Source organism: Colias eurytheme, chromosome 4 (genome assembly GCF_061535395.1).
Source record: "Colias eurytheme isolate Ceu_HAF_F1 chromosome 4, ilColEury1 Martin Lab GWU primary, whole genome shotgun sequence".
Classification (NCBI taxonomy): Eukaryota; Metazoa; Arthropoda; class Insecta; order Lepidoptera; family Pieridae; genus Colias; species Colias eurytheme.
This window is the reverse complement of record NC_142983.1, coordinates 9,203,616-9,218,906: the sequence shown is the minus strand read 5'-3', so window position 1 is coordinate 9,218,906 and position 15,291 is coordinate 9,203,616.

The window sequence follows — 15,291 nt, the reverse complement described above, 5'->3', positions numbered from 1 at the left end:
GCGGGGAAAAATTGGATTTATAAGGGAAAAGACAGAAATCTTTGGAAGAAAATGGAGGAGGCCTTTACTCAAACGAGATCCATACCTCAACTAAATATACAATAAAACTAACACTTACTAACTAGCATAATAATAAATACTTACTAATAATACTAACACCACTTGAAATGTAAAAATTTGAGTTATGGAATAAAGAAGGCTTTATTATTATTATTATTATGTATCTCTCTATAATACACGGGTACCACCAGAAGGAAGATACCCGGTCCTTTGGGAGGCTTACGTGGGGACACAGGTCCAACACGCAGAGGCCCTTTAGAGAATTTAATGTGTTGTGGGACACCAGCCGCAGCCTGCCCATGACTGCACTATAGAGATACAGCCCTGGGCAGTCCGCGGCCAATGTAGGACTATTGCAGAAAAATGGAAATGAACAAAACTGGGTTATGGAAGGGGGTGTTAGATGGACTGGTATATTGGTTCTATGGGGACTATGGACGTCTGCCTTTTCAATATTAAAAATTGAAAGTGATGGCAGACGGTGACTCGCCAGCTCGGTCGATGGGCTCCCAAAAAGGTTACCGAAAATGGCAACAAGGGGGCAACATCAGCTGAGCGGCTGATGATGATGATGATGATGGCTCCACTCTGGACGGCCAGCAAAGGCAAGCCAGAGGTGGGGGATCCTGAACCTCGTCATAGTTCACTCCGAACTGCCTCCGGGGCAGCCCAGAGGTGAGGACAGGGATCTCCCCCGGGAGCGCTCGGTTCCCGCGGGGTCGCTACTCCCCGACACCTCGCCACAAGGTGCCCTGCGGGGTGACTGATTGCACGGGTGGAATATCTGTTGTCACGTAGACAACAGATATTCCAACCGTGGGCGATGGGGTCGTCACATCCCTACGCCCTTTTATTATTATTATTATTATAGCCCTTTATAAGAGAATTCATTGAAGAATTTTGTATTTTTACGAATAGAATTTATTTGTAAGAAAAATGTGTAATTATTTTGTATACAGAATGTATTTTACGTTAAGTTTTCTTCAACGTAATAATTACCAATGCATGGAAATAAATTTCATTTAAAATATCAAATAATATTTATCCACTTTATTCAACTAGGATGCTCCAACAAATTACCTTTTAGGGTTTGGTTTGAATTTGATAGTTAATTAATCAAATTGATAGTTAAGTACATTTATTAAGGCACTAAGGTTCTTTCTTTTGTATATATAGTTTTGCTATAATCAATACACTATAAAAGCTTTAGCTTTAAAATAAAGCAATGAATAGTCACAGTTCATGAGAATTTATCTCCATATTGGTTTATTAACAGTAAGCAATTCCTAATTACTAATAGTGCTGCTAGAATTAACATACGTAATAGATCAGCTGAAACAATTGACTGTCCGTCGATTAGGATTTGGGATACTAATATGTGTATCTGGAATAATTTTGCATATTAATATAATACATAATATTTAAATCCTTATTGCGTTTTGTTATGTGTTTAATAATGATATCAAGCTTTAGGGTGTAGATTTCCATAAAATGTAAAGAAATATCTTGAAATTTCTTGGACATACTCTTGAAAAACTACATTTATAGCAATCAAAGTAGTTAGCGCCTCTGTTTATTCTAATTGTACGACTAAATTTAATATTATAAATGTGTATATTAGACCTCCTTATATTAATTATGATTATTTTTCCGACCCAAATATCGACCAATAGAATTGCACCATTCGACGTCACGTGGTACAACCTACATGGTATTATACTGATAATTTTTTGAAAATTTTCTCTGGTCGTTGACGTCAAACTGACAGGTTGAATTCAATTGTGAAATTATTGGCCGACATTTGGGACGGAAAAATAATCCCCCGAATACCACACGAGCTTCAAAATTATCTGGCATTTCCCTCCAGGTTCCCTGCAAACAAATAAAGTCGTCAAGTTTTTCAGGAAAAATCACTCGCGCTTCGCGCTCGTGATTTTTTAACCTTGACAAAAAACTTGACTCCTTCATTTGTTTGCAACGAACCTATCGGAAAATACCCGAAAATTTTGAAGCTCTTGTGGTATTATAAGTGAATATTATTTTTTTTTTTTTTTTTTTTTTTATTTCATCCTCTTATCCTTTAAACAGTCACAGAGTACTTATAAAAAAAAAACCTTTGATTATTTCTCAGTAGTCTCTAAGAAACTTAATTATGTCGGCTAGTAATTGATGGAAGCACTAAAAATGTACGACGATTATACTGAATAATATTAAAGTGATATTTAGTTCATATTATTTCTTAATTCATTGAAATTGTAATAAAGAACAATTCAGTATAATTATGGATACTTAGTAGTGAAACCGTAAATCATGTCATTTTAAATTTATTTTATAGAGAACTACTTATTTAAAAACGAATGAGTCTTTAGATAAGAATTTTATACTTAGCCCTTAATCATATTTATTATTATGATATTCTGCAAAGTTTTGAGCATAAACCCAAGAAGGTTTCTGAGTATACGATATTCTTTGTCAGTGTACAAAAGGTGAAACTGGGATGCGCAGCTAATATAGCGTTTGGATACTGACTTTCAATAAATTTAATGAAAACAAGACGTTCTAAATATCTTAAATGTAATATCAATAATTCAGCCTCAGTTCCCTTCGGTCTTATACCACCAACAAATTTGCTCAAAGTAACTTGAACTATATTATACTTGGTGTGTTCAGAAAGTCCAAGTTTGGCATTAAATATACTATTAGGACAACTAATGTTTGGAACATATTTTAAGTTATTTAAGGTCAACTATAGGGTTCTGGGGAATATTGTAGCATAGACTGAGCATCATGGTAGAACAATATTATGTATGAGGAAGAAATAGAAAGACATAATTCTGATAAGACGTTGAACATGTTTTACAAAATGCCTAATCTCCTATAAAAAAAATATATTATATAGTCAGCTAAAGCAATGCTCTCATGCAATTTGTACAATGTATAGTAATAATAAAACATTATAAGAATCTAGGGACTAGGAGCATTGGCATGTAATGAGTGTTTACAACCTACATGTAGATGTAGAATTTAAGACATACAACAAACGAGAAAAAAAGTAAATAACAAAAAATCTATAAGTCCAGATTTTATTTCAATGTATCGAAACAGTTTTTAATTAAAAGAAAGCCGAATTAAATCTGCAACTCCGCAATCCGCAATCATAAATTCCGACCATTATTCTCAACCACAGGTGAGGTTTTTACCCAAAATTTGGGCAGAATTGCGTTGTTTATTCAGCAACGGCGGCAACAAAGAATCGCATTAAGCAATACCCAATACAACTTACGAGCAATTCTAACTTGTACCATAAAAGTGAATTTACTACGTTCCGTGCGATTGTTGCAATCTACCATTTCGGGGTGCGCTCATTCGTGGTTCGTTAAACCTGTTGTACGACCGTTCCGTACTTAGTTCATGATTCCACTTGAAAAGCTAGAACTAAAAATTATTTGCACCAGCTTTACAGTTGTACACTCTAATGGGGTTGTAATAGAGGTTGTTTTTATGTGATGCGATTTTTATAGTACTTACATATGAAATAGATTTTCAGTAACGCTTATTACAATGTTACTGTAATGCTTTTGTCGTTTTTGAAATGCCGATAGTTCCGGGAACAGAACCTTGATATGATTCAAAATAAGTAGAATTGATAATATTTAATTGTAATTCCATTTGGACAATATCAAACATACCTATGTAATTAGTTAATGTAGATTAGTTCCAATACAGGTGCAATGGATTGATTTAATGAAGCTCTAGCAGGTGGGGACCGTGTACTTAATCCACCATAGAATTAAGTCCTTATTATAGAAACTATCTAGGATATTTTTTGACTTATTGTTACTCAGATTATTAATTTATTGATTACTAGCGGTCCGCCCCGGCTTCGCCCGTGGTACATATTTACGTTTTCTCTACATAAAAACCATCCTCGTACTTCAAGGAATATAATAAAAAAAGAATTATCGAATTCGGTTCAGCCGTTCTAGAGTTATGCGCTTACCAACACATTTTGCGATTCATTTTTATATAATACTAGCGGTCCGCCCCGGCTTCGCCCGTGGTACATATTTACGTTTTCTCTACATAAGAACCATCCTCGTACTTCAAGGAATATAATAAAAAAAGAATTATCGAAATCGGTTCAGCCGTTCTCGAGTTATGCGCTTACCAACACATTTTGCGATTCATTTTTATATATAAGACTAGCGGTCCGCCCCAGCTTCGCCCGTGGTACATGTTTACGTTTTCTCTATATAAGAACCATCCTCGTACTTCCAGGAATATAATAAAAAAAGAATTATCGAAATCGGTTCAGCCGTTCTCGAGTTATGCGCTTACCAACACATTTTGCGATTCATTTTTATATATAAGAGAAGAAGAAGATTAAAAACTAAAATAGTTTTTATAATTTGTGTATTGGTAATGACATTGTATAAATCAACTAATATTAAGAACACTTGAATTGTAAAACATATTTATTAGCTGTTTAACTTAGAATAATTTACTTTAATTTTGTCATTGTATAAATCAACTAATATTAAGAACACTTGAATTGTAAAACATATTTATTAGCTGTTTAACTTAGAATAATTTACTTTAATTTGTCATTGTATAAATCAACTAATATTAAGAACACTTGAATTGTAAAACATATTTATTAGCTGTTTAACTTAGAATAATTTACTTTAATTTTGTCATTGTATAAATCAACTAATATTAAGAACACTTGAAATGTAAAACATATTTTATTAAGGAAATAAAGGCTTTTTATTTTTTTTTTTTATTTTATTGGTAATGACAACCATGAATTTATCGCAGTCGTGAGTTAATGAGCCTTAGGTATCCTATAATTGTAACCAAATTAATTCCATTTTATGTAATAGATATATAAACTAGACTATACATTATTCAAACACCAACACGTACTACTTACACTTGAAACCATAAAAGCTTTTACTCAAATTATTATTAACAACATCTTTCTGTTAACAACATATTATATAGTGTTTAACAACGTCAAATAGCAATCTACCAATATTAATATCCTAAAACAACACGATTCAACCGGACATGAGCATCAGCGGAACATACAGGCTTCGCGTAGATTCCGTTAGGTACCGGAAGTGAACCGCGCTGGCGGAAGTCGTCGGTGTACACCGGATATGATGTTCAAATTCGCGATTTCCGGCGCACGCTCTGGATCAAGTCTTGGTTTACTGTTTTTGACGTGGGGCTTTCCTGGTATGTGAAGTGGAAAAAAAAGTTCGTATTAAAGTTAGCGCGTTTTCAAATAGCTAAAATTCAATTATAATTAAAATAAAATCAATATTACATCTTAAAATTAAAAATATTGTCGGTGAAAACTATTTTTAATACTATAATATGTATAAGCTTTCCCACGATGTGTGTTGAGTTCACGCAATAATAATTAATAAGGCCATATTCAATCGATCAGGTCTTTGTATTACTCTTACTCTGTGCTCTTATTTTAGTCCGTTTTCTTATGGGCATGCTTGTATGGAAAGGTATACATTTTTGAGTAAAGCAATGAAATTTGGTTCGAATGTTGTACTCGTCCACCTAAGCCCAAATCGCCTGGTAGCCAGTGTCTACTCCCCGGCAGAATGGAGGGAGGGGGGGTTATAGAACAGAGCGCCCGGCGCTCGGAAAAAAAATTCTGGCGGATTCATTTGGCCCTTTGAGTCGAGTTTGGTGTCGTTATCAGGTAACTAGATGATGCCCGATTCATTCCGCATACCAGTTTTTTAGGGTTCCGTAGCAAAATATGTCACAATCTTTAAAATAATAAACTTTTGGCAGTGGCAAAATCCAAACAAACCAGTATATTTTTATATTTTTGTATCAAACTTGGTTTATAAAAAAATACTTTCTAAAAGGCCATTTTATGCAGATTATAAAAACATTAACATGTAATTTTACCATTTTCAATGTGAAATAAATTATAGAAAGTACAGGAACGTTCGTCAGCGCAGCGTAGGGGACGGCTAATAGACCCGAAAAATAAGCAATAACATAAAACAAAAACCAGTCAAGTGCGAGTCTGACTCGCCCAACGAGTGTTTCGTACTTATTTGTCCTATACCATGTTATCTTGTCTGGTAGGACATGGTTAACTGATACACACACACTTTCGTCTTTATAATATTAGTGTGATTTTTAATCATCTTTAAATTATAAACGAAGTCAGGTAACATTGTTAAAAATAAAGATAGATAATAATAGAACGTTTTTGTATTAATAATAATGACAACCACCTCCACAATTACATAATTCGGTACATTTGAGCTGGCGTATAAAACAATTCAATCTGGAATTGCAAGATTTCACACACCGACATCTTATCAATTCAAAGCTTCTCTTTTCTTTTTATTTCAGATGGGCAAGGAATATTTAGATTTTTTAGGTCCCTAAATATAATCCCTAAATAAAATACAGCCTGTAAAACTGCCCTTAAGGTGTGTTGTTTGAGGGCAGCTTCTGTGGGCGGCAAATTTTCGATTTGACTGTCCGTTTTTGTTAAAAATTTGTTTGCGACCCTCATTTATTGTCACAGCGGGGTACAATGTGAAAAACAAACATGTACTTATAATAATTATAAAAAAATATAAGTTCTGGATAAGAGTATCCTTAAAATATCGTGACCGTCCTTACCTATCATGCATTGTAATCACAAACTTTTCAATTTCACTGTCTGCATATTTGCCACTGTAAAGTGCTTCAAATCCTCTTGTGACATTCGGATGTGCCTTCCATACCTCAAATGCAGGTGTACCTATAGTTCTTTTAGACCTTCTAGCTTGGAATACATGATATTCTGTACTAGCCATATCTGTCGACTGTTCTTAACATTATTTTGGCTACTACTACTATATCGTGTGTTCCAAAGATGTTTTTTATAATTATTATAAGTACATGTTTGTTTTTCACATTGTACCCCGCTGTGACAATAAATGAGGGTCGCAAACAAATTTTTAACAAAAACGGACAGTCAAATCGAAAATTTGCCGCCCACAGAAGCTGCCCTCAAACAACACACCTTAAGGGCAGTTTTACAGGCTGTATTTTATTTAGGGATTATATTTAGGGACCTAAAAATCTAAATATTCCTTGCCCATCTGAAATAAAAAGAAAAGAGAAGCCTTGAATTGATAAGATGTCGGTGTGTGAAATCTTGCAATTCCAGATTGAAGTGTTTTATACGCCAGTTCAAATGTACCGAATTATGTAATTGTGGAGGTGGTTGTCATTATTATTAACACAAAAACGTTCTATTATTATCTATCTTTATTTTTAACAATGTTACCTGACTTCATTTATAATTTAAAGATGATTAAAAATCACACTAATATTATAAAGACGAAAGTGTGTGTGTATCAGTTAACCAGGTCCTAACAGACAAGATAACATGGTATAGGACAAATAAGTACGAAACACTCGTTGGGCGAGTCAGACTCGCACTTGACTGTTTCTTGTTTTATCATATTGCTTATTTTTCGGGTCTATTAGCCGTCCCCTACGCTGCGCTGACGAACGTTCCTGTACTTTCTATAATTTATTTCACATTGAAAATGGTAAAATATATGTTACATGTTAATGTTTTTATAATCTACATGAAATGGCCTTTCAGAAAGTATTTTTTTATAAACCAAGTTTTATACAAAAATATAAAAATATACTGGTTTGTTTGGATTTTGCCACTGCCAAAAGTTTATTATTTTAAAGATTGTGACATATTTTGCTACGGAACCCTAAAAAACTGGTATGGGGAATGAATCGGGCATCATCTAGTTACCTGATAACGACACCAAACTCGACTCAAAGGGCCAAATGAATCCGCCAGAATTTTTTTTCCGAGCGCTGGGCGCTCTGTTCTATAACCCCCCCTCCCTCCCTTCTGCCGGGGAGTAGACACTGGCTACCAGGCGATTTGGGCTTAGGTGGACGAGTACAACATTCGTACCAAATGGCATTGCTTTACTCAAAAATGTATACCTTTTCCCATAAGAAAACGGACTATTTTATAAAACAAATATTTCGACGAAAACATTTTCCGAAAAACATAATCGAATGTAATAATCCTGAATTATTCGTAATTTACTTTCCGATTTATTTAACACTTAAAATATCGAAAACACAATACCCGTACATTATCCGAAAAATCACATTAAACACAAAATCCGGGCTATTACATAGAAATCTCGTTATAAAAATGTCGAGTGATCGATATCGATAGCGATAAATCTCTTCTCCATAGTTGCTGGACGTTAATCCTTTGAGAGGATAATTAATGCTAAAGACCAGCGAGTGGGGGATTACCTTGATATAATAAATATCACTTCCTAAATACTTATTTGTTATGGTATGTGGATTATGGATTGGTGATAGCGATAGATGTTTAACAAGTGATAAATAGACCAATTTTTATTGAAATTAAAAGTATTATAATAGTATTTTACAAGTAAAATATAATATCTTGTAGATAAGATTTAAGTAGGAAATGAATATTAGATTTACCTTAACCTTAACCTTCCTTTTTCTGGAAGGTCTTATTTTTTAAACAACAACTTACAATTATTTGTACCTATATTTAAAGATTTTCATAGTATATGATAAGATGTTATAATTATATTTATGGAAATGAAAACAATTTAACAACAGTATATCCCACTAATCTATACTAATATTATAAAGAGGAAAGGTTTGTATGTATGTATGTATGTATGTATGTATGTATGGTTTTCACGCATAAACTACTGGACCGATTTTGATGAAATTTGGCACAGATAATCTTTAGACCCTGAGAAAGAACATGGGCTACCTTTTATTGCGAAATATGTACCACGGGCGAAGCCGGGGCGGACCGCTAGTACTATTATAAAGCATTAACATTTATACTGAAACCTGTATGAAAATATCGCAACTGAAAGGCAATTCACAGTATCCTAGTAGAGTATGCGAATGACAGACCCTTGATAAATGGCGAAGTAAATCATATCATGGACAGATATTTTATGCGTCAAGATGTATAGCAAAACTTTAATACACAAGTTTGGAAATTCACTATGAGTTATCGCGTTTTGTTTACTGTTTAATATTTGTTATCAGATTATCCGAATGTTTATGTTAATGCTTCTTGTAGAGATGAATAAGTATTAATCTCATCTGAAACGGGCTAATTTTATTTTTGATTTTATAGGTCTGAAAATGGATCGTATACTTTTTTATACCCTTAAGCGTTGGGTATTCGTTATTGTCATTTTTTAAATTTCAATAAAAATACAATTTATTTTATTTGTAACAAAGTAATTCACTCTTTTGTACAAAACACTAACGCGAATTTACTGGACCAGATTTCATTAGGATAATTGAATAAGGATCAATTCTAGGAAAGAAATTGTTCAAAGAATTACTAGCAGTGTGGCTTCGGAAACTGCTCTACAATTATATCGATGTCTGCGTTATATCATTTAATTTATGTTTTTGAGTAGGTACTTAACTAATCATTGGTGATGGTGATCTATTTAACTATATCATGATATCTGCAACTTATTAAACTTAAAGAAGATTTGAATAGCATTGATTCATTTAGGGCCGATTTTTCAATGCTTGGATAAAACTTATTCGTCGAATAATGTATAAAACTACCATTTTAAAAACGTATTCTAATTGCCCGTATTTGACAGTTTACGTGACATTTTAATATTATCGTGTAATACTTTATTGGACGGATTAGTTTTATCCAAGCATTGAAAAATCGGCCCTTAATCAGATATACTATTTTTTTACAAATTGTCACCTTGCTATGTGGAATTGTGTGTATGTATTTCGTTACTTATGCTGGACACAAAATAAAAACACAAGAATAAGTACTTTCTCTTAATTCTGCTTCCCAAAACTATTCCCTTGCTTAAGACGCCTCCCTCTTGGCGCAAAACGCTGACTAAACACCCTTCCCTTAAAGTGTGATTAATTCCCAACGTTTACCCAATCCTAACCTTCGACTCACATTTGTTAACTGGACCCCTTTATGTTCGCCAATACTTTATTGTAATGAATTACAGTACCCTCATTAAAAGTTAAGGGAAATTGTTTTTAATGCTGACCTGACGGACAAAAGATCGTGGTTGAGTTAACTTTTTACTTTTATTAGTTGGTTTTATAAAGCTTTGATGAGTTAGGAGCCTTTGTATATTCCAAGATTAACAAAGGTCTTAAAACCAGCTAACAGATATTATACTGTAAAGAAAATAAAGAATTCTGGTACAGTTGTGTCTCCTAGGCTCTTCTATGGCTGTCTGAATTTTATAATACATATAAAACTATCATCTGCTGTTATTAACATATTCAATTTTTTTTTCAATACACATAGATGTTTACTTATTTTTCCTAGGTATAGGCAGTAAGCAATAGTCAAGTAAAGGATACAAAAAAATCCATACCACATAGTTCTGCATCTGAAAAACGTCATAAAATTATAACCGTGAAATTCCTGCATTCATAGAGCTGGCTGCTCCTTCAGTGGTTTCTAATTAACAAGCAGTCAATAACAGGACGCCTTACGAACGGGCCAGGCAATTATTCGCCAATTAATATTGCAATAACAACCCCGTCTGTACGTAACATGACACCTAATTTGTAATAAACGGAACAATAACGCGGTTCATTGAATTAATTTAACTGCTTTAAATGTGTGCACGCTTATTTTCGGGGGTAAATTTAAGGGAAGTGGCATCTATGATAATGTTTTTGATGTCTACTTAAGTCTAATGAAGCGAAGAGCTTTTAAGAATTGTATATCACTGGAGTCTACGTTTCTGTGAAGTAGGTGCCTATTTATATATCTCAATGTTTTTGTAATGAGCGAATAAACATATCTTTTTCTAAGAGTTACTTCCAGTTGATAAATAAACTAAATTTTTTTGATACCATATTCCAAAAAGACTGTTCTTAATACATAATAATACTTTGAATCTTGCAATACTATATTTTTTTTCCAAAAACAGATTTTTAACTCAATTAAAGTAATGCAAGAAAATAATAATTAGTGTTATCTACACAACTAGCCTACATAGTCAAATAATCTTATTCGTTAAATTTTTTATGTTCACAATTTCAAACAACTAGTCTCATTTGCTTAATCTTCTTTAAACAAATCGAATAAAAGTACCAAAATCCAACTAAATTAGAAACTAAAATCAGAAACATCCATCCAGAGAGCAAGACAATCCACAGAATACTAACTATAATAAACGGAATTTACTTAATTCGCTAACTCTAATTCGATTTAAGCCGCTCGAATAGTTCAACTTGTAACAACTTCGGGTATAATGAACATGGATTTCACGATCGCTTCTAGGGCTCTTCAATTAATATAGAACTGGAAGTTATGAAAAACTTAATATTGCACGCTCGATTTGGTTCAGAACAAACGTGTTGTCGAAATTTGTTTAGGTACGAAAGTTTGGAGGGTCCGTGGTATTGGTCCGTTCCGGTTGCCTTTGAGTTACACGTGGATTTGGGAATGTTAATGATAGTTTGAAGTAAAGATAAACATTGGGTACGTAAGTACAAGGGAAAATAGCTATATTAGAAACAGAAGGTGCACATTTTGAAATACAAAAAGATTATAACAGAATTGAAATAGATAGAAAAGAATCCTAAAATGACGAACTAGATATATCCTTAAACGTTAAAACATATTTAGATGACACTAAGCAAAGTTACATCAAATGGATAAAGGACTGGGATTACACTGAAATAAACAATAAATAAGAGACCCTATACGTGAGAGTTTTTACAAAATTAGTGCACGTTGCAACTCATCCTGAAGTTAGTGAACCCTCTATTGTGTAGACAGGTGATACATTATATATAAGCCTCCGGTGTGCACTTAAGAAGTTGAACGCGACACAGTGTACAGAAAGCTTTGCGCCTCAAAACTTTTAAGTGTGTTCTGAATTTCATGTCTAGATTTTGTTGTATATTACTGCATTAGTAAGTTCTTGGACGGCTTACCCTTGGCGAGATTTCGACCTTCATTCTATAAAACCGTCTGCAATTGTTTCGGGTACTTAGATATTATGTACATGGCAATGTGGATGAAACGTTTTTGTAGCTTCTTCTAGTGTAAATCGTGTAGGTACAACTGATGTTTGCGAAAAAAAAATCTTTATTGTGTAATTTAGCGTTGTAATACCTACTACTCGTTTATTTATTCATTATATCTTCTGGATTATAATTCAATCATGGCTATTATCCAATTCAGATATTAAGATTTATTTGTCAAACAATGATTTAACAATAGCTTTTAGTAACAATAAACACAAAAAGTTTGATTACGATTCGTGAATATGTAATATATTTTTTTTTTTTGTTATTCTTCAACTCAACTCAGTTTCAGAAATATTTGTTTATAACACAAATATTTCCTCTCATTGAATTTCAGCAGTTAATATTTATTTGTTCAAAGTGAACTTGCGAAGTTCTCAACTCCCTACATGTATGGTATTTGCATAATATATTCCATTATAAACTTCCCCTTGAATCTTTTCCATCGGAAAACATTACGAAAATGTTAAATTTGTATTTCTTGTACTAGTCTATATTTTTGTTGTAGACTTCTTGATAAATGGAATATTCGATACGTGATTTAAATGTTGAAACTTTTATTGTAATTAGGCAGATTCGGATTTACTGTGCTTTAATGTTAGAATTAGCTAGTATTAAGTTAGTATCTGAAGATCTTATTGATGAAATATTTACTTTATTTTAAAGTTACCAATTTACTTAATTAAAGACAAATTAATTCATTGTTCGATTAGAATTTAGGACGTTGCCACTCTTAAAAATATCGAGAAGTATTAAGAAGAAAAAAACAATATTACCTGTGCTTTGTAAGAAACTGAAGGCGTCAACTTGAAATTAAATAACTTGCATCCAGTAAAAATTCAAGCAATTTTTAATATTAGCCATATTTATTCATTACATAATAGAAAACAAAGAATTTCCATGCAAATATAATTTTTAATAAAACAACAACGCTTTGTGAAGCGAGCCCACTTAATGAGGTTACCTCGGGTAATGAAAATAAAAACACCGTCGTGCTTTGATAAAGTTCCATCAGTTTACTGGGTTTTATAAAAATAGAACCTTGTCACGGTAAACATGGCTCAGCAGAGGGAATCATGCTGTTAGAGATGAAAGTAGCAGAATAATTAATTTATAATGTTTCTGTTGTCTATTTTACAACTAGAAAATAGCTAAATAGAAATAAACTTCCCCTTTTAACCAGCAAACACAACTTTTATATTTGAATTTGAAGCAAAAAAAGTCACAATATTATTCAACAGTTAAAATTTCAATCATTACTTCATACATAATATTTAGGGATACCCTAAAAACCTATACACCATATTATTCTCTGTCTTTTGGTAGACAATAGCATAAATCGTTCGACAATCTATTAAACAGAAAGGGTCCGCTGTGACGTCACGCATTTTAACACGTCAGACGCAGACGCCAAGAAGGGTTTTTTCAGTCATCAAAATAATCGCGTTGGACACAGAATGGGCCATTTTTCGCGCGTGAGTGTCTCTGGTTTTGACGTAATGCGGTAATAGAGTGCTACGCGTTTGTCAGACCGATCGCAATTCGCACCTGTCTTGTGTTGTTTGGCTTGGGAACAGCTTCTTAACGAAATGATTTTTATGTTTACAAATATGTTATGTATAGAATATGTTACGGTTAGAAAAACATAATTCTTAATTGATACAATTATTTGTATCAATTCTTATCAATTCTTTCTTATGAAAGAAATATCATGTTTTTGACTCCAGAATTTTCCAATAAACACAATGCATTTAAAATCAAGGCACTAAAATCAGAAACAATAATAACAATTGAAACAAAACAATAAAGTACCTATGCATTAATTAAAAGCAAAAATAAAATAAAAAGAAGCCAATAATTCATGAATTAGCTTCCGAACCTAAACGCAAGCGTAAATACTTAACTTAGCTAGAAAAAAATGTTATCTAGCTCCAGATATACTTTAAAACAAAGGAAAAGGTTCATCCTGGGATAAACACGTGTATAAAATCCCATTTCTAACAGGGTTGTCATTATTCAATTTTGTATAAATGTATAATATATTTTAAGGTGTTTAAAATTACAAGTTCTCATTATAATGCTGATTACTTTAAATTTTAATAACTAATGATATTAGAAGATACCTATACTGAACCGGCCATTCATTGTGATACATACCTGTAAAGAAGAAAATAAATTATTAAAGATAAGAATTTTATGGAATAAAAGATTGTATTTCAAATCTAACCAGAGTAGGTATTAAAAATGCTTACGAAAATTTCATAAACTAGAAAACTGTATGTTATTACGTAGTTACTTTGTGACAACCCTACATTCATTGTATAATCGCATAGCAAAAGGATGAAATACGTAGAAAAACTCGCGCCTATCCAGCTCAGTCATTCGCAAAGTTTAAAAGTTTATCATTCCCAAACGCCTCGAAAACTATGCTTTAGGGACGTCACCTTCCATAAAAGTTTTATGGCGTGGAAGAAAGGGGTTCGACTATCAAGAAAATACAGCCAAACTTTTTGTATTAACTTTTCTTTTATTTATATTTTATTTTACGTTACCTCCGAGTACTGTGTTCAATTTAGCGTGGATAAATTATAGTCACGTATGGTCCGCTTCAGTTATCGATAGAGAATGTGGTTAACACTGTTTACTTTTCATATGAAGATGGTTTATTGTTGTTGGTTTTTAAATTTATTCGTAGTGTCAAAATAATGTTAGAGGGAAGGAGCTTTGCGTGCAGAATTTTATATTTCTGTCATTGGTCTTATTGAGTCTTACTATTATGGTTGTAGGTACTCAGTGCATACCCGCATTTCTCTATTGGCGCATTCATATTAATTTTCATAATAATTATTGCTGTATAAATTTTATGTGTTAATGGTGTTATTTTTATTAGCAATTGATTTCTAGTGTCAATTTAGGAAATATATTTCTTGGCAAGGCAATGAACAAATTGATCCAAAATACGAGAACCTGTACCAAATTAATGAATGTCTCATTATAAGTAAAAGAAAAGCAGCGACGTATAAACTACGTACTGTTATTAAATAAACAAAAATAATAATTAATAAATAATTATTAAAAAAAATTATGAGGCGTGCACTTTTG